General features: G+C 42.7%; 2 pseudogenes; both read left to right on the plus strand.

The window, feature by feature from the left end:
• The first annotated feature begins 14924 nt into the window (after positions 1-14924).
• On the plus strand, positions 14925-15213 carry LOC142865761 (ASNSD1 upstream open reading frame protein-like; annotated as a pseudogene).
• Positions 15214-15234: 21 nt separating this feature from the next.
• On the plus strand, positions 15235-17140 carry LOC142865760 (asparagine synthetase domain-containing protein 1 pseudogene; annotated as a pseudogene).
• Positions 17141-19776: the final 2636 nt, after the last annotated feature.

Genomic DNA, 19776 nt, shown 5'->3' on the forward strand with positions numbered 1-19776 from the left:
AAGTACCTAGGAATATACTTAACCAAGGAAGTAAAAGACCTCTACAGGGAGAACTATGAAACACTGAGGAAGGAAATAGCAGAGGATGTAAACAGATGGAAATCCATACCATGCTTGTGGGTCGGCAGACTCAACACCATTAAAATGTCTATACTACCCAAACTGATCCACAGATTCTATGCAATACATATTAAAATCCCATCAGCATTCTTCACAGATATAGAAAAAATAATTATACGCTTCATATGGACTCAAAGAAGACACCGAATATCAAAAGTGATTCTAGGCAACAAAAACAAAATGGAAGTATTAATATGCCAGATATCAAACTATACTACAAAGCTGTAGTAATTAAATCAATCTGGTATTGGCACAAAAATAGGAATATTGACCAGCGGAACAGATTTGAGAATCCTAACATAAAACCATCCTCAAATAGCCATCTATTCTTTGACAAAGCAGACAAAAACATACCCTAGGGAAAAGAATCACTTTTCAATAAATGGTGCTGGGAAAACTGGATAGCCACTTGTAGAAGGCTAGCAGGGCCCACACCCCTCACCTCTCACAAAAATCAACTCACACTGGATAACAGACTTAAACCTAAGGTATGAAACTATTCGAATTCTAGAGGAAAATGTTGGACACACTCTCCTAGACATCAGCCTAGGCAAAGAGTTTATGAAGGAAGTCCCCAAAGCCAATCACAGCACTAACAAAAATAAATAAATGGGACATGATCAAACTAAAAAGCTTCTGCACAGCCAAAGAAACAGTCATCAAAGTAAACAGACAATCTACAGAATGGGAGAAAATTTTTACATCCTACACATCCGATAAGGGGCTGATACCTAAATATACTTAGAACTCACGAAATCAGCAAGAAAAATCAAATAACCCTATCAAAAAGAGGGCAAAGGACTTGAACAGAAAATTTTCTAAAGAAGACAGAAGAATGGCCTACATACATATGAAAAAATGTTCAACATCTCTAATCATCACAGAAATGCATATCAAAACCACAATGAGATATCACTTAACACCAGTGAGAATGGCCTTTATCAAAAAGTCTCCAAACAATAAATGCTGGCATGGATGCAGAGAGAGAGGAACACTCCTACACTGCTGGTGGGACTGCAAACTAGTTCAACCTCTGTGGAAAGCAATATGGAGATACCTTAAAGTGATACAAGTGAATCTACCATTTGATCCAGCAATCCCATTACTGGGCATCTACCCAAAAGATCCAATGACACTCTACAAAAAAGACACTTGCACCCAAATGTTTATAGCAGCACAATTCATAATCACAAGGCTGTGGAAACAGCCCAAGTGCCCATCAATCCAAGAATGGATTAATGAAATGTGGTATATGTATACCATGGAGTACTATTCAGCTCTAAGAAACAACGGTGATATAGCACATCTTATATTTTCCTGGTTAGAGCTGGAACCCATACTACTAAGTGAAGTATCCCAAGAATGGAAAAACAAACACCACATATACTCACCAGCAAACTGGTATTAACTGAGCAGCACCTAAATGGACACATAGGTACTACAGTAATAGGGTATTGGGCAGGTGGGAGGGGGAGGGTGGCGAGTATATACATACATAATGAGTGAGGTGTGCAACATCTGGGGGATGGTCATGCTGGAAACTCAGACTGGTGGGGGGGGGGAAAGGGCATTTTTTTTAAACTTTAAATTTGTACTCGTATAATATGCCGAAATAAAAAAAAAGGAAAAAAATTATAACTAAATTGTCTGAAATTAGAACTGCCACACCAGCCTTCTTTTGGCTTCCACTTGCTTGAAATACTGACCTCCACCCTTTTACTTTTAGTCCATATGCATCCTTGCAGGTTAGATGTGTTTCCTGAAGACAGCACATACTTGGCCTGTATTTTCTTATCCATTCAGCCAGCCTATGTCTCTTGAGTGGAGAGTTTAAGCTATTCACATTTATTGAGAGAACTGATAGGTAAGGTAGACTACTGTTCATTCTGTTGGGTCAATGATGTTGCTTTGATTTCTGTCTTGAGCCATTGTAATATGTGGCCTTTAATCTATGGGTTTTGGTTGTTTTTATATTCTCTAGTTTTTATTATGGTGTTCCATGCGTAACACTATTTTGAGTACTTCTTGTAGGGCTGGTCTTGTCTTGGTGAATTCTCTGAGACTTTGTTTATCTGAGAATGTCTTTATTTCTCCTTCATATATGAAGCTTAGTTTTGCAGGCAATAAGATTCTAGGCTGGGCTTTGTTTTGTTTCAGAAGAGTGAGAATGGAGCCCCAGTCTCTCCTTGCTTGTAAAGTCTCAGTAGAGGAGTCTGGTATTATTCGAATTGGCTTTCCCTTGTATGTTACTTGCTTCTTTTGTCTTACAGCTCTTAGAAGGGCCTCTTTAGTTGATATTTTGGTCAGTCTGATGACTGCATGTCGTGACGTCTTCCTGTTTGCATTGAATCTCCCAGGGGTCCTCTGAGCTTCTTGAACTTGTATATGGAGATTTTGAGCAAGGCCTGGGAAATTGTCCTCTATTATATCTTCAAATAGCTTGTCCAACCCCTGAGTGTTGTCTTCTTCCCCTTCTGGTAACCCTATGACCCTCACATTAGGTTTCTTCACATAATCCCACATCTCTTGTAGGCTTTGCTCTTTTCTCTTGTTTCTCTGCTGTATCTCTGTGACTGATTTATTTAATTGGAGGGTGTTATCTTGAATCTCTTAGATTCTTTATTCTCTTTGATCTACCCTGTTCTTGAGACTTTCCACTGTATTTTGTAGTTCTCTGAATTGATTCTTCATTTCCAGGAGTTCAGTTAAACTTTTCTTCATTGTGTCAATTTCTTTAGTGAACTTTTGTTCCAGGTCCTGGAGGCTTTTTGTGGTTTCTTTGTGTTGGTTATTGAGTTCTTCTTGCAGGTCGTTGAATTTTCTTATGATCCACATTTGAAATTCCTCTTCTGTCATTTTGTTTGCCTGATTTTGGTTGATGTCTGTTTCTAGGGGGCTGGTGCTCCTCTTTAGGGGTGTGTTTTCCATTCGGTTCTTCATATTTCCAGAGTTCCTTCACTGATTTCTTCCCATGTCGAACAGTTGTTGTTTCTTTCCTTTAGGTTTTCGTTTAGGCATTCACACGCCTTGTTTAGTTTCTGAGCCGGTAGGTGGTGTCGTGGGTGAGATTTGACCAGTCCTTGTATAATGAGTCAGTGGGTGCCGTGAAAAGGCTGTGCAGGATGTCCTACCTGTCAGTAGGTGGCACTTGCTTGGAGAAACAGGCTACGCTGTTGTTTTTGTGTCCTGTTATCAGCTCTTATTCCTGTAGAGATGCACTCTAGTGCCTCAGGTGGTGGGTGGGGCCCTGGGACTTCCAGGTGTGTCCTTTTCTCCCCCTCAGTGAGGGCTGACCTAGGAAACAGTCTGGGCGGAGCTGGGTTGGGTAAGCCTGCCCTCAGGCACCACCAATGTTGTTAGCAGGGGTCAAAGTTCTGTTCTCTGCTTCCAGGAAAAGCTGTCAGGGAGAGGCTGGAATGGCTCCGCTCAGCCAGAGAGTCTGCATGTGGGGTGGGGCTGTCTGAGACCTGCAGTCTGGAGTGGGCCTCACTTCTTTCCACTGTCCCCAACTCCACAGCTACTCCTGGGCCTCTGCCAGCAGGCCACACCTCCCGCCACCAGGCCTCCCCTGACTGTGATGCCAGCGGGGAGGTTCCCTGCGCAGGAATGCCATCTGGGCTGGGCGCACGGCCTCCCTTTGGGAGAAGGGTTACACTCTAAGACGCGGATCTGCCCCCGAAGGCACACACATCTCAGTAGGCTGTTCACGTATTTCCCTTCTGTGCCCTTGGCAATGCGAGACCTTGGTGCACGGGATCCAGTCTGCAGGTGTGACCTGTGGGCCCGAGAGTTCAAACTATATCTCCACCAGGGAGAGGAGTGCCAGTCCCAATTCGCCCACAGGGAACCCAAGCTGGGTCTATGTCTCTCAGCCTCAGGGTCTGCCCTGCTCTCCTGGAATCACCATGCCACCAGCACCTAGAAGGGCTGGTGGGTAGGGAGCTCACAGTCTGAGTTCCCCTTAGTCAGCTGTAGGGCCCCAAAAGGGAAGATCCAGTTCGCTGTAGGTGCCTCCGGCTGGTGGCTATATTGTCTCTCTGGGCAGCCGCAAGTAGGGACGGTAGAGGGGAGAATGAGGCAATATGGTGCCTGCTGCCTGGCTCGGGTCTGTGCACACGGAGGTGCCCCAAGGGATTTGGAAGCCTGGTGCCAAGTCCACTACTGACTTACCACTAACTGGCGGCGGCCATCTCTGGGCTGGTGTCCGCAGGTCTCTCCAACTGCTGGGGAGCCCACCAGCAGTCCGAGATGCAAGGGAGGGGAAACTTGGCCACCTCCCCTTCACACTGGTCTCTGGGCTGTTCTGGCAGTCTCAGCTTCCAGTTCTCCATAACCTCCTCCTGTCGAGTCTCCCGTTGTCTCAGGTACCCCTCCTTCTGACCCTCATCTGCTGTATGCTCGTCTTCCTGCTTCTTTCTTCTAATTTCTGCTAGAATCTGTCTTTTCTGCAGAGACACTCTGTCTGGCGGTGTTTCTCGTCAGCCATGTTGATTTTTGCCCCCACAAACTTCTTTTATATCTTCAAAGAGTGGGCATAGGAATGTCCTTTGGCACCACCAGCCTGTTGAGTGTCTTCCAGGCCATCACGATCAGCCCCAGGAGCTCCGCGTTGGCAGAACTTAAGGTAAAACCTCCCAAGTACATTGGTTCCTCTGTATACCTGACCTGGATCCTGTGTATGTTTGTAAATGGCATTTTTCCTATGTTAATGACTGGAAAATAGAACACCGCAAACATCACAGGACAAAAAGACCAAAAAGATACTGTTCTTCTATTCGTCGTGAAAAAACCAGTGACATAGTGCTTGTAGCACTGCTGTCATTCCCTGATGTGTTCTGTGTGGGGCTCATGCTGTGGGCCAGCAGCTTCATGGTTTTAGTCTTGTACAGGCACAAGCAGCAGGTGCGACACATTCATAAGGCCAATGTCTCCTCCAGGTCATACCCTGAGGTCAAAGCTACTAAAACCATCCTTCTCTTGGTGTGCACCTTTGTCTGTTTTTGCATCCTCTCTTACATCTTTGAGGTTTGTTTGGGTCTTATGAATTATCGCAGCTTGCTCTTGGTGCACACTACTGCAATACTCGCTGGGTGTTTCCCAGCTGTCAGCCCCTTTCTGCTCATGAGCTGTGATTCCTGTGTATCCAGGCATTGTTTTGCCTGGATAAGGAAGAGAACCACCTAATTGTATAAGAAACATGTAAATGATTAGCTCTTGCTGAATGTTGAAGTGTTTATTTACCCTTTCCCACTGAATTGTACCTGCCATTATCAAAATCATGTCATTAGAAAGTGGTTGTTTATACACACACATAGATTAGTATGTTTTAAATGTTTGCATATTTATGTATGTATATGTGTGTACATAACAGTCGTATTATGTTTTGTATCTATCAAGCAATAATACTGAAATATTGCACATAAGTGTTGTCAGTTTGGGATTTAAAATAATGCTAATTTCAGCAATAATATGCTACCTTAACATCAAAGCTCTTTTATTATATGTATGTTTTGGTTTAATTGATTAACTTGTTAAGTTCAATGGATTGTACTTTGTACTTCTGCACACTATTCTTGTCTTTTAGCTTTATGTCGTGAAAGAAATTCCTGATGAAATATGGTCAATGTTTGTCTTTAACAGGACAAATTATTATTATATATTTCATATGTAAATGCACATATTTGAGAGGCATTTAGTAACTATTTATGTGCCCATCCTCACCTCTGTTCTATTTGCTTGACTTAATCTGTGTTAACTTATTTGCACAATTACACATTTTACCCCCTTTTGGGGGTACTGTATATTTAGCAGCTCTTAGACTTCAACCTGGAAATGGCAGCATACTTTATTAAACACTAGTCACACAGTAAAATTATTTAGTACCCTTTTCATTCACCTTCACAATGTAAGATAGTATGTACAAATATATTTGCCTTCATACAACTGATTTTAAATTTCTGATATGTATTTTAAAAACTTTGTGGGTCACTTAGGTGTGCACTGCCTAAGGAATTTTGGCAAATAGGGCCTAGCCATCTTGCAGCTCCTATATCAAAAAACAAAGTATTTTCGGCACTGCAGATCCCTCTGTGTGCTCTCCCAATCGCTATCGCCTGTGTCTTCAATGTGTCTTCCTAAACTTCATGTCTTTGAACCTGAATTTCCAGTGTGGCTGTATTTGGAGATCTAGACTAATGGGAGAGGTTTAATTAATTCAAGGGGGCTCCACCATCATGAATGGAATAATTCTGTCTTCACGGCATCGAGTTGGTCATTGCAATAGAGAGTTGATATAAATCAAGCCCAGGCCCTTGTGGGTTTTTTTCCACAAGACACAATGTCTTGCTCTTTCACCTTCTGCTTTGTTAAGATGCAGCACAAAGGCCCTCACCAGATCTGACTTCAGTATCTTGCACTTCCAGCTTCCATAAACATAAGACAAACACTCTTCTTTTCTTTCTAAATTACTCAGTCTCTGATATTCTATTCTAACAGCAGAAAATGAAATAAGACACTGTCTCTAAGAGTGATCATGACTGTGATATCTAACAATATGCACAATTTTGCCTCTATTGTACTTTACATACATGAAACTGTACATCATAAACTCTTTTATATTTTACTTTTAAAATTCTGTATGTTTAAGTTGACTGTATATTATGGACTGTTAGTGATAAAATGTGATTGTGTTAATACAATATAAAAGAATTTTTTTGGCTTTCAAGAAACTTAAATTTTTTATAATACAAGAATATGAAAAATCCATCTGTATCATGGATCCTGTCATACTCATCAAAGCCTTTGCTTTTTTTTTTTTTTTTTGCACACCTGACCTCTTGTTGGAAAAGATAATCATGCTGTCATTTTATTATTTTTCTAAGTAGTTGATTGATTAAGAAATTAAGTACCAAAAGTAGATTAGCAGAAATAAAATTGAGAGCTTCAGAGTATATAGCTAGTGGCCATAAACCTAGATACCAAACCCTCTCTACTGTACACACAGGCCTTCAGTCAAAACCTATTTATTGTGGAAAAGTTTGGATATCTTAGTTTCGTTTACACATCATTTTAAGAAGCAATAAATTAGCCACTGCACAAATTGAAAACAATAAATGTCTGCCACTACTTTTTCTTTTTTTTAAGACAGAGTCTCACTCTCTTGCCTGGGCTAGAATGCTGCTGCTACTTTTTCTTCAAAGCATTAATATTTAATAGTTGCTAATATCTAAGAAAAACTATATAAAATCATAAAACTACAATACATTCCATTTTGGAGCCATTTCAATGAGGTGCAAGCTGCTTTACCTGCCACTATAGGCTTTGATGGCATGGCTTTCAAACAATTAATTTTAGTATTTCTCTCTTGATGCACATGGTGAGTGTTTTTCTATTTGGTGTAACATGAATACTGGTAGCATTTAAGTCTTGAAACATGATTTCATGATACATATATGAATTTCTGTTTTTTATGTAAATGCATGTATGTATGTATGGACTTATTGGGTCTTAAGTTTATATATATTGAGAATTACAAGATTCCAAGAAACTATTATCTAAAATATTTGTGTAAGTTTCAACCTGTGTAAGTCCTTAACTTCAATACAATATCATTTCACAGATATCCTTCTGTGGTTAATATTTTCATTCTGTTAAAAACACTACTACAAAACTAAGACCGGAAGAGGAATTGAGACCAGACAAGGAAGAAAAGACCAGACCAGAAGAAATCAGACAAGGAAGAGGAGGGGAGACCAGATGAGGAAGAAGAGATGAGATCAGATGAACCCAGAGGATGAAGAAGAGACCAGACTGGAAAACAAGACCAGACTGGAAGAGGAGAACAGACCAGACAAGATCAGACAAGGAAGAGGAGACCAGACCAGGCAAGACTAGCAGAGGAAGAGAAGAGGAGAATAGATGAGGAAGAGGAGATCAGAACAGATGAGGACAAGACCAGAGCAGAGGGGAAGAGATTGCTAAGTTCTTAATATGCAATACTTTATTCAGACCTCATGAACTATCCTGTAAGATAAGAATTGTTCTTTACCTTCTTTACAAAGGAGAAAACTAAAGCTTAGAGAAGATATATAATCTGCCCAAGGTAACACCTTAACTCATGAAACTAAGAATCAAAACGAGGCCTGACACTAGAGTCTCTGCTCTTAGCCATTCTGCAAGTCAGATACCTTCTCTCTGCCTGTGTGGTTGTTCCCACAGCTTCCTCCAAAGCTGTCCTCAGACTGGCCCGGGGGCAAACCGCACCTGCTGTCCTGGTGGTTTCCAGCACCAGAATTCATTTTTACTGTAGATAGGGAGAGGAGCACAGTCCTGGGCTGGAGTGCCTAAATTGGGCTTCTTATTCTGTTCTGTCTCTGGACTTAAGAGGGTGAATCCTCAGCAGGCATCTCTTGCACTAGGCCTCACTTGCCCCATCCATAACATGGGAAGAATAATTCTAATCTGCCAATATAACTCTTTTTTGAGATCATATATGGAAGAAACCTGCAAAAATGATGAGCACTTGTTAGACTATGTATAGATCCCAAAGTTCCAGACTTAATTACCAAAATTTCCCAGCAAACTTGCAAAACCTCCAAAGGATCCTCACCTCTCTGTCTTTGTTCATGTCTTTCCATGTATCTAAAAGGCCTCCTCATATTCACTTACCATAATCCTATATATCCAAAAGGCCTAGTTCATAGGCTTCATCCTACAAGGTGTTTGTGGACAGCTGTCCCAGAAGTGATCCATTTCTCCTACCTAATCTTTGGCTAGAAGCACTTAGGACAGGCATCACTCCTAGTCTACCATATCATTACTGATGTATAGGATGTATAGGACAACTCCTCTATGGAGGCCATGTGTTGGTTTTTGCTTGTCTAATATCTTCTCTCCCTTTTAAAATCAGCAACTTGATTTTACTCTGGAGAACAATCTTCCCTTACTTTTAATCCATATGATTTAGATGGGGTCAACCACTGTTGGGGGATGATTCTGATGTTATGCCTTATACTAATCATTCACCATAGCCTGTAATGTATGTGTGCTGCATGATGCAGTGGTAGCCAGTATTTTCTTCAGACACAGTTGCTGCCTCAAGACAGCTGCCTCAAGAGGCCTGAGTGTCTGCACGTCAGCAAATGTTGCCCAGCTCCCCCATGGTGGGCCCCCGTGGTGGGAGTCTGGAGGCCATAAGGATAAGAAGAACATTCCCAAGGCTTGGCCCCCGTGTGATGGTTGGTAGTCAGTGACAGGTAACACTCCTCACGGGAGGGGCAACCTAAGACATGCACAACCCCAGGGGCTGGCTGCAGGCTGGGAAAGAGAACAAATAGTTCTTCAGATGGCTGCATTGCTTAACGTTGCTTATCTTGGACTTGGCTTTTGAGCTATGTCTGGTGCCTGAAGTAACCGTTAGAGGTCTGAGACCATGGGAAATTGTCCCCCGTGAACTCCAGAATTGACTGATATTGCTGCTATGCCCAGATGCTCATGTACAAGAAACTAACCTTGAGTCTGTGGGGTATAAAAATAAAGCGACCAGTGCATTGGGCACTCAAGTCATGTACTGTCCTTGTGTGTCTGTGTTGTTCTTTTATGTTCTGTGTTCATCCTCCACCCTATAAATGGGCCATGGCAAACCACACTTCCAAATTCAGAGGTAGACATGTGATGTAGGCCTATTCACAGTTAATATAATGGATTCATTGAAGGGCACGTGACTCACTAAAAAAGCATTGAGAATTACTATAGGATTTTTGTTAGGACCATTGGCATAAAAATCTCTATTTTTGCTACAATTGGATGTTAACATGGAGCTGTGAGGGGGCTTTCACATGGGAAAAAAAAATCCTGAGGTTGAAGCCACCCAAGAGCAGGTTATAGAAAGAGAGCTAATCTGGAGGATAACATTGCTGGAAAGCCTTCAATCTTAGATTCAGCTATTTGTGAAACTATTAATAGAACTAACCTGCCTAGGACAAATTAATTCTCTCCGTGCCCACTTTCTTTTTTTCTTTTTAAGCTAGTTTGTGTTGAGATTCTATAATGTAGAAATGAAAGAGAGGAACACATCTTCATTTATTTATGAACTTTAAGGGGCCAAAGGCCTGATATTTTTAACTTTACATCTCTTAGCATGGTACCTGATAAGACAGAGGGTCCTTGAGTTGTGATGATTGCATCATTGAAACTCACTTTCCCTGAGCACCTACAATGAGCTGAGCCAAGCACTGGAACCACAAGGAATAAGGAGACATAGTCCTTGCCTTCGAGGAGTTCTAAATTTTGTACAAGGACAGTGTATGAAAATGAACACTTTATGACTTGGGCTATAATAGAAATCTGAGCAAATTTTTGTGGGATTCCAGAGTATTGGAGGTTTGGGGATATGGGATGTGGGAAGGCTTCTCAGAGGAGGTGACATCTGAGTTGAGTTCCAAAACAACAAATATAAGTTCCTAGGAAGAGAAGTGGGCATGGGAAATAGGTATCACAGGGATGAGGTATTCTAGGTGGAAAGAACAGGATTATATATTAATAATTATAAAATTAATAATAATATCACCATCTCCTGTTCTTCCTGTGGCCTCTTTACAAGCTCCTTCATCTTCTTTTCCTCTGCCTCATCTATCAGTGGAAATATCATAGTGGTTAAGAGCACAGGCTCTGAGCTCTGAAAGATTTTTCTCTGCCAGATAGGGTGCCTCATGCCTGTAATCCCAGTGACTTAGGAGGCTAAGGCAGGAGGATCACTTGACCCCAGGAGTTTAATACCAGCCTGAGCAACATGATGAGACCCCATTTCTACAAAAATAGAAAACTTAGCCCAGCATGGTGGTGCACACCTGTAGTCCCAGCTACTTGGGAGGCTGAGGCAGGAGAATCACTTGAACCTGGGAGTTGGAGGATACAATGAGCTGTGATGATGTCACTGAATTCCAGCCTGGGCGACAGAGCAAGACTGTGTCTCAAACAAATGAACAAAAGAAAAAAAATTGGTTCTCCCACTTACTACCCACATGACCTTGAGCAAAATCACTTACACTTTACAAATAAGGACAATAGTATATTTGCCTTATAAGATTGTCAAGAACATCAAACAAAATTGCAAATAGAATGAATGTGGATGGCACAAGGTAATTCTCAAGGAAAGTTGGCTGCTATTATTTGTATTGTCATAAGCAAGAACCTTTAAACACTAAGGAATAAAAAGCCAAACTGGAACTGGCATAAACAGTAAGGAGATCCTTCATGGCACAGAATGGGGAGTCTTGAAGTGCAGCAGCCTCCAGGCATGGAATAATCAGGGCTCTGACCACTTGTGTCTGCAATGCTCCCACCTCTGGTCTCTTCTTTATATTGGCTCTGTCTCCAGGCTTCCACATTGCCCAGAGATGGCTGTGCCACCACGTCCTGTGCAATTGTGACAACACTCTTCTTTGTTCACATTCATCATGGACACAGGAAAAAACCTCCTGCTCCAAACAAATATAAATCTGCTTAGGCCAGCTTAGCTTATGTGCCTACTCCTGGACCAAAGACAGTGACCAGGACAATTCCCTCTGTTGATTGGCTTAAACTTGGCTTTCTGAAGCAGTCTGGGTAAGTGAGGTTGGGTGGCCACCAACAGCTTAGACTAATTGGGATCCACCCCTAGGATTAGAGATTGGTTCCAGCTTTCTCCTGATCACATGGCTGCATTATGGCAAGGAAGAGAGAGAAGGAAGGAATAACTTTATGTTGATGGACAACCAAAAGCATAGTGTCTTCTGTGATGATTACTGTTTTGGTTTTTGCATGCTAATTCACATGGGTCTCCTGAAGCCTTGGCGCAAATGGTTCCTTATCACTGAGATTTTCCTTGACCATACAAGTCAGTTAGTCAGTAATCAGTGTGTCAGTCTGTCTCTCTCCACTCACAGAGAGAGACCTGTTTTGTTTTATAATAAAAAGCTCCTTGTGTGGCCGGGCGCGGTGGCTCACGCCTGTAATCCTAGCACTCTGGGAGGCCAAGGCGGGCAGATTGCTCGAGGTCAGGAGTTCGAAACCAGCCTGAGCAAGAGAGAGACCCCGTCTCTACTATAAATAGAAAGAAATTAATTGACCAACTAATATATATATATATATATATATATATATATATATATATTCATATAATTAGCCGGGCATGGTGGCACATGCCTGTAGTCCCAGCTACTCGGGAGGCTGAGGCAGAATGATTACTTGAGCCCAGGAGTTTGAGGTTGCTGTGAGCTAGGCTGATGCCATGGCACTCACTCTAGCCTGGACAACAAGCGAGACTCTGTCTCAAAAAAAAAAAAAAAAAAAAAAAAAGCTCCTTGTGTGAAAATAAATAAATATACATTAAAAAACACTAGAAGTTTTCATGGATGTTCTTTGCTTTGGGCTAAAACACCATTTGATACATTTAAAATTTACATCACCAAGATACTCAGAATCAATTTGTTGTATCTGTTAGTAGCTATTTAAATCTTATTTCTAAAAAACCAAGCAATTGCTTCTCAGCCTTTTGGCCAAGAGCAAGTGTAGTAAAAAATCAAGCAATAAATTTCAATGTATTCTGAAAATCTTGTTTTTGTTGTTGTTTTGTTTTTGTTTTTTTCTCGGTACCTGTCACTGCAGTGCCCAGGTAAAGCTCATTTCCCCTTAATGCTGACTTTTCTGTCCATTTTCCAGGTGATTTTATTTCTTCTTGCCTCTTAGTTCTTTCAATACCACTGTATCACACAATCAAGGGTAGTTTTGTGTCAAAAATGTTCAGTGTGATGAAACTGAAGAAAGATTGTATAGTAAGAAGCACCCCAAATCTGTCTCCACTTAGACAACAACAATTGCACTGGCAGAATCAGTCTGATGTAAATGTTTTGGATCTCTGGAGTATTTTGAGGGCTTGCAACTTTGAAGGAAACACTTGGATGTTAACTTTCTGCAAATGTAAAATAATTTCAGTTTTTAGCACAATAGCATCTACTCCTTCCTCACCCCCCAACTCCATGGCAGGAAGATGTGTGTGCTTCCTGAACAGCTTGCATGCATCTTGTGTGAGACATGGTGGACAAGATGAACTCTGTGTTTCAAATATTGTGGAACTGTGTTCTCATTGCTGATTACTCCTTCTGATCTTGGGGGTGTTCAAACGGAGGCAGGCAACCATTGTTATACCCCTGTGAACCTCATTTCAAATCCCTATCTTTTCTCCTCTGGTATTAAAGGGCCAGTGTCTTGTCCTGTTTTGTTTTTTCTTTTCCTCTCCCTTTATTGCCACAGATGACAAATCCAGAGAAAAAACATATTTAATTGGGTAAACTTGAATTCATTCCACCAAGAACAAGAACAAGGCAACAATGCCCACTTCTCCTGCTTCTATTGATCATAGTACTGGAAGTTGTGATCAGAGAAATCAGGAAAGGGAAAGGAATAAAGGGCATACAAATCAGAAAAGAAAGAGATCAAACTATGCCTGTTTGCAGGTCATATGACTCTCATGTTGTAAAATGAATGTTAAAACATCAAGACCATTACATACACAAATAACTGCCAAGCTGAGAATCAAATCAAGAACTTGGTGCCATTTACAATGGCTATGAAAGCAAATAAAATACCAAAGAATATGCTTAACCAAGAAGGTCAATCATACCTCCAAGACGAACTGCAAAACACTGATGAAAGAAATTGTAGAAGATGCCAATGAATGGAACAATATCCCATGATCATAAATTGGAATAATCAATATTGCAAACATGACCATACTGCCCACAGCAGTCCACAGATTCAATAGTGTTGGGGACTGACATGATCCTTTCCTGGTTTAAGAATTAAATTTAGTGAGTAATGTACGAGCTCTGCCCAGAGCGTTTGAGAGTAATGTGTTCCGGACAAGGTCCCTGTGACAAACAAGGTTACTCCCTAGAGGCATAACAAAGAACCTGAGTTTCTGCAAGTAAGCAAGGGCTGCCCAGCCCCGCAGCAGTGGGGGACTGGAGGCCACACGATAAGCACATTGTTCCTGTGTTGCTGCTTTGCCGCATAAGATGGCTGGTTAGTCAATGATGGGTAAGATCCCTCAAGGGAGGGAACCATGGCTGCCTTGCCCAACCTTGCAAATCTTGGTCAGTGATCTCCTGGCACCTAGAGCAACCACCTGGAAACCTTGAGTCAGGGGACATGTGTCCTTAAGGCTACGTGTTCTGGAATTTATGGCCACTGCTGTAATGCTTGGGTGGTCACATACAGGGAACTAACATTAACTTTTCAGAGTATAAAAATAAACTGACCCAGTGCATTCAGCACTTGAGTCATGTAACTGTTTTTGTGTGTGTCTGTGTCTTTCTTTTTGTCTTTCTTTTATGTTCTGTGTTCATCCTCTGTCCTGTAAACAGGCCACAGCACAATAGCATTCCTATTAAAACACCCTAGTCATTCTCCAAAAACTGGGGGAAAAAATCCTATTTTTCTTATGGAGGCAAAATCAACCCCAAATACTCAAAGCAACCCTAAATACAACAAACAAGTGTGGAGGCATCACTTTACCTGACTTCAAATTATCCTATAAACTGTAGTAAACAAAACAGGAGAGTAATATATAAAATTAAACACACAATGAGTAGAACAGAATAGAGAAAGTATAAAAGCAGAAATATATACCTACAAGCAGCAGATCGTCCAGAATGCAGTAGAAAATACAGACTGTGGGAAAGAATTCCCTGTTCAATACGCAGTGCCAGAGGAGGCTGTGGGGCTTCAGAGAGCTGCACAGGCTGCGCATCCTGTGCTTGGTGGAGATGCCCAACTGGGGAACTCACCCAGAGGACAGCGCCATGCTAGTTTCCACAGACGAGTTGACCCATACAAAGAGGATGTAAGCAACAAGATAAAGAACACAAAATTGTTGTGGATGAGCTGTCTAACCTGAAGAAGAATAGGAAAGTATATAAGCAGCAACAGAACAGCAACATATTCTTTCTTACAGACTGAACAGAAATGCTTTCCCAAAGCAAAAACACAATAGATGAACTGAAAAAAGAATACCAAGAAATAAAAATCTCAGAGAAGACCAAAATCAAGAAGTAATCAACCTGATATCATGTAACAATGTGTGGTATTTTTTGTTCTCTAAGCTTTCCATTGATAATTTCAGTAAAGATTTAAAAGAGGATTTACTGTATAATCTAAGTGATGGGGACCAGTAGTAGTAAACAACTGTTAAAGTCTGATGTTCACTACCAGTGTTTATTTTCTGGCCACGTCCTTCACTTGAGAGGTGTTATGACTGCCCAGCCCCTGGAAGATGAAAGAGGCAATGTGTTCCTTTGGAATGGAGAAGTCTTTAGTGGAATAAAGTTTGAAGCTGAAGAGAATGATACTCAAATTATGTTTAATTATCTTTCCTCTTTTAAGAATGAATCTGACATTTTGTCACTCTTCTCAAAAGTCCAAGGTCCTTGGTCTTTTATATATTATCAAGCATTTACTCCTTATTTATGGTTTGGTAGGGATTATTTTGGTCGCCACAGCTTGAATGGCATTTTAGTAAATTGGGCAAGAGTTTCTGCCTCTCTTCAGTTAGTACCCAAACATCAGGAATGGCAAATCAGTGGCAAGAAGTTCCAGTATCTGGAGTTTTCAGAATTGATCTTAAGTCTCCTACCATTTCCAGATATGTGATATTAAAATTGTATCCTTGGAAATATATTTCTAGGGAGAATATTGTTGAAGAATGTGTTAATAGCCTGACTCAGATGTCAGCAGACTTACCAGCATTTGTATCAGTGGTAGCAAATGAAGCCAAACTATATCTTGAAAAACCTACTATCCCTTTAAATATGTTGTTGCCACAAGCTCCATCAGAGACTCATTGCAGTAATATTTCCAGCATCCCAACTACAAGAGAGACACTTCAGGTCTTTCTTGCTGGTGGACACATAGAGGAAGTAGTTCAGCACCTTACTGATGTCCTGAGTGTTGCAGTCAAGAGACGTGTCTTGTGTTTACCTAGGGATGAAAACCTGGCACCAAATGAAGTTTTGCAAACTTGTGAAAGGAAAGCAAATGTTGCAATCCTGTTTTCTGGGGACATTGATTCCATGGTTATTGCAACCTTTGGTGACCATCATATTCCCTAGATGAACTAATTTTCTTACTGTAGCTTTCATGACTGGAGAAAAGACCATACCAACCAGCTTTAACAAAAAAATGAGTAAACAGAAAAATCATTGTGAAATGCCTTCTGAAGAATTCTCTAAAAATGTTGCTGACAGTGATGGTGACCGTCCTGATAAACAATTCAATGTACCAGATCAAATTACAGGAAGAGCAGGACTAAAATAACTACAAGTTATTAACCCTTCCTGAATTTGGAATTTTGTTGAAATCAACGTTTCTTTGGAAGCACCGCAGATTAAGAACAAAAATATGTCACTTGATTCAGCCCTTGGATACAGTTTTGGATGATAGCATTGGCTGTGCAGTCTGGTTTGCTTCTAGAGGAATTGGTTGGTTAGTGACCCAGGGTGAAGTGAAATCATATCAGAGCAGTTCAAAGTTAGTTCTCACTGGACTTGGTGCAGATGAGCAACTGGCAGGTTATTCTCATCATCATGTCTGCTTTCAGACACATGGGCTGGAAGGATTGAGTAAGGAAATCAGGAAGGAACTGGGGTGAATTTCTTCTAGAAATCTTTGTCATGATGTAAAAGTTATTGGTGATCATGGAAAAGAAGGAAGATTTCCTTTCCTGGATGAAAATGTTGTCTCCTTTCTAAATTCCCTACCAGTTTGGGAAAAGGCAAACTTGCCTTTACCCTGTGGAATTGGCAAAAAACTAATTTTATGCCTTGCAGCTGTCGAACTTGGTCTTACTGCCTCTACTCTTCTGCCAAAAAGGGCCACGCAATTTGGATCAAGAATTGCAAAGATAGAAAAGAATAATGAAAAGACATCTGATAAACGTGAAAGGCTCCAAGTCATTTCCTGATAAAATCTATCTATTGAAAAGTAGATTAAATCATAATATGATTTCACAATGTAACAATACTGAATGACACTTACATAAAAATAAAATACTTTGCTGTTTAAAAAAAATACACAGTACCAGGAAAATTAGATCTACACACATAAGAATGAAACAGGATCCATATCTGTTACCAAATATATAAAGGCATGATAAGTCACAAAATTACAAGTAAGAACTACCATAATAAAGTTCAACCGCTCTTGGGAGGCCGAGGCGGGCGGATTGCTCAAGGTCAGGAGTTCAAAACCAGCCTGAGCAAGAGCGAGACCTCGTCTCTACTATAAATAGAAAGAAATTAATTGGCCAACTGATATATATATAAAAAATTAGCCGGGCATGGTGGCGCATGCCTGTAGTCCCAGCTACCCGGGAGGCTGAGGCAGAAGGATCGCTCGAGCCCAGGAGTTTGAGGTTGCTGTGAGCTAGGCTGACGCCACGGCACTCACTCTAGCCTGGGCAACAAAGCGAGACTCTGTCTCAAAAAAAAAAAAAAAAAAAAAAAAAAAAAAAAAATAAAGTTCAACCAAAAACAAATAAATAAATAGGAAAAATGCTTCCAGACATTGGGATAGCCAAATCTCCAGAGTTTCATTGGCATGGCAGCAGGAACAGCCAAAAGACAAGGATGGCCACGCTGAAGAAAAGGTGTGGGGAGTAGCGGGCAGGCCGGGCTGGATCAGGATCCTGCCTCAGGCCGGCCTGCTGGGCGTGCGTGTGAGTCTCCCAGAACGTTGTGGTCACAGGGACCCGGACAGCTGGACTACTCGTGTACCCGCGGGTGGCTGTGATCCCGGGGTCTTCGTGGGAAGGAGCAGAACCCTGCAGCCGTAGGAAGTGCGCATGGGTCCACCTGTGTGCTTCCGTGTCTCTGTGCGAGCTCGGTATATCTGTTGAGCGTTTCTCTGTGTGCGAGGGTGTCTGTGCCTGGGGCTCGTTGCCGTGTGTCTTCTGGTGGGAGGGCGTGTCTCTGCCCTGCAGCGGGGCTGCTTCCGGTCGGATTTCCTTCCGGTGAGCCCTCCCTGCGCTCGCGTCTGCGCTGTGTGTGGGGATGAATTTCTCTTCTTAGGGCTTCCCTGTGGCTTCGTTCATGGCTGGCTGAGCTGGCGGCTGCCTCAGCCCGGCAGGGGTAGGAATAGCCTCCTCCTCCTGAGGGGCCACTTTCCCAGTGGAGGGGACAACACGACAGCAGCAAGAGAAACCTCAGGAGGAGCTCATTCCCCAACTGCCAGCAGGTGCAGGCAGGTGTCAGGGAAGGTGATCCTGAGTGCATTTCCATTGTCCCCTGGTGGTCACGTAGGACCTCAGCGTGGCCCAGTGACTGAGCAGCACACAAGGTGGGCACAGTGTCTTTCCCCCAACGGGGGACTCTCTGGCTCCCTCGACCAAGCGCGCACTCTTTGCCGCCCTCAGATGGCAGTTGCGAGGCATTGCTGTTGTGTGCGCTCCAGCCTGGCCACGTGCTCCATCTTTTGGGGTTCTCCACCTTTCTATGGGCCTAGACGGTTTTATCTCTCGGTCCATCTTTTCAAGGACAGACTTTCCAGAGTTCATCCCGGGTAACATTCTTGGGGATCCTTCGCACAGAGGTTTCCTCCTGAACGAATCGTCTTTAGTGCTGGAAAGCCTTGATTAATCTACAGAGCTGGGCTTCCATCCCTTCTGCCAACAGGGCGACCTCTGTCCCAATGCCCAATCAGAAGGCTGCGTGATTCACACAGGACCAGGTGCAGCACTGTATGGCCTTTGCCTTCCAGTAAACAAGGTGTTGTTTGCACCTGCACTTTCCTTCTCCTTCGTGGGGGATATGCACTTGCTGTGAGTATCCCGTGTGCCTTGTGGAGGGTGCCTAGGGGGTTGCTGCTTGAAAGCCTGGAAACTGCTTGCCACAGCTTTCCCAGAGAGGAAGGGACCAGGTATTGTGTTGGTGCAGGAAGGGTGCCGGGTGGTGCTCCACCTGCGGGCTGCACTTTAGAAACCTCTTTTGTCTTCTTGCAAGACCCCTCCCAATTTCCCGCGAATCCACCAGAGGGCGCTCGAGGTCTAAGATGTGCTTTGCTTTCCTTCTGTCTCTTGGAGTCTTCAGTGCCCCGGGAAGCTGCCCATGTCCTCATTGTCAGTCTTGAAAGAGCCTAATCCTGCTCGACTGCATTTGCCCTGCTGAGATCCACTTCCCATGTGGCCCATCTGTGCTCGCCTCCGCTTCGTTTTTTGAGCTGGCCTGCTTCGCGTATTTCCGCCTTTCTGCATAAGCAGTGGAAACTGAAAGGCCCTGGGCTTTGAGACCAGCGCGATACCTAGCGAACCCAGGTCCAAAAGAGGCAGTGGACACTTTCACTTGGGGACTCAGGGATCGTCCTGTGCCCCAACGTCCCAAACCCACTCACCAGATTCCATCTGCACCACCACGTCCCATCATTGCCGTCCACACGTGCGAAGCGCAAGGAGTGCAAGGAGCCGTCGAGTGTTCACCTCTCTTCCTGGGAAACTGAGCCTCCGGGGAAAACCCACCCAGAGCTCTGCTCAAAGTAATCCTGAGAACAGGATGGCTAGGTTATGGCCCTGAGTCCCTGTGCGCCACCTCCTTCTCGCTTCTGGACCCCTGCACCCCTCTGTCTGGTCTC

The sequence above is a fragment of the Microcebus murinus genome, chromosome 32 (genome assembly GCF_040939455.1).
Source record: "Microcebus murinus isolate Inina chromosome 32, M.murinus_Inina_mat1.0, whole genome shotgun sequence".
In the NCBI taxonomy this organism is placed as follows: Eukaryota; Metazoa; Chordata; class Mammalia; order Primates; family Cheirogaleidae; genus Microcebus; species Microcebus murinus.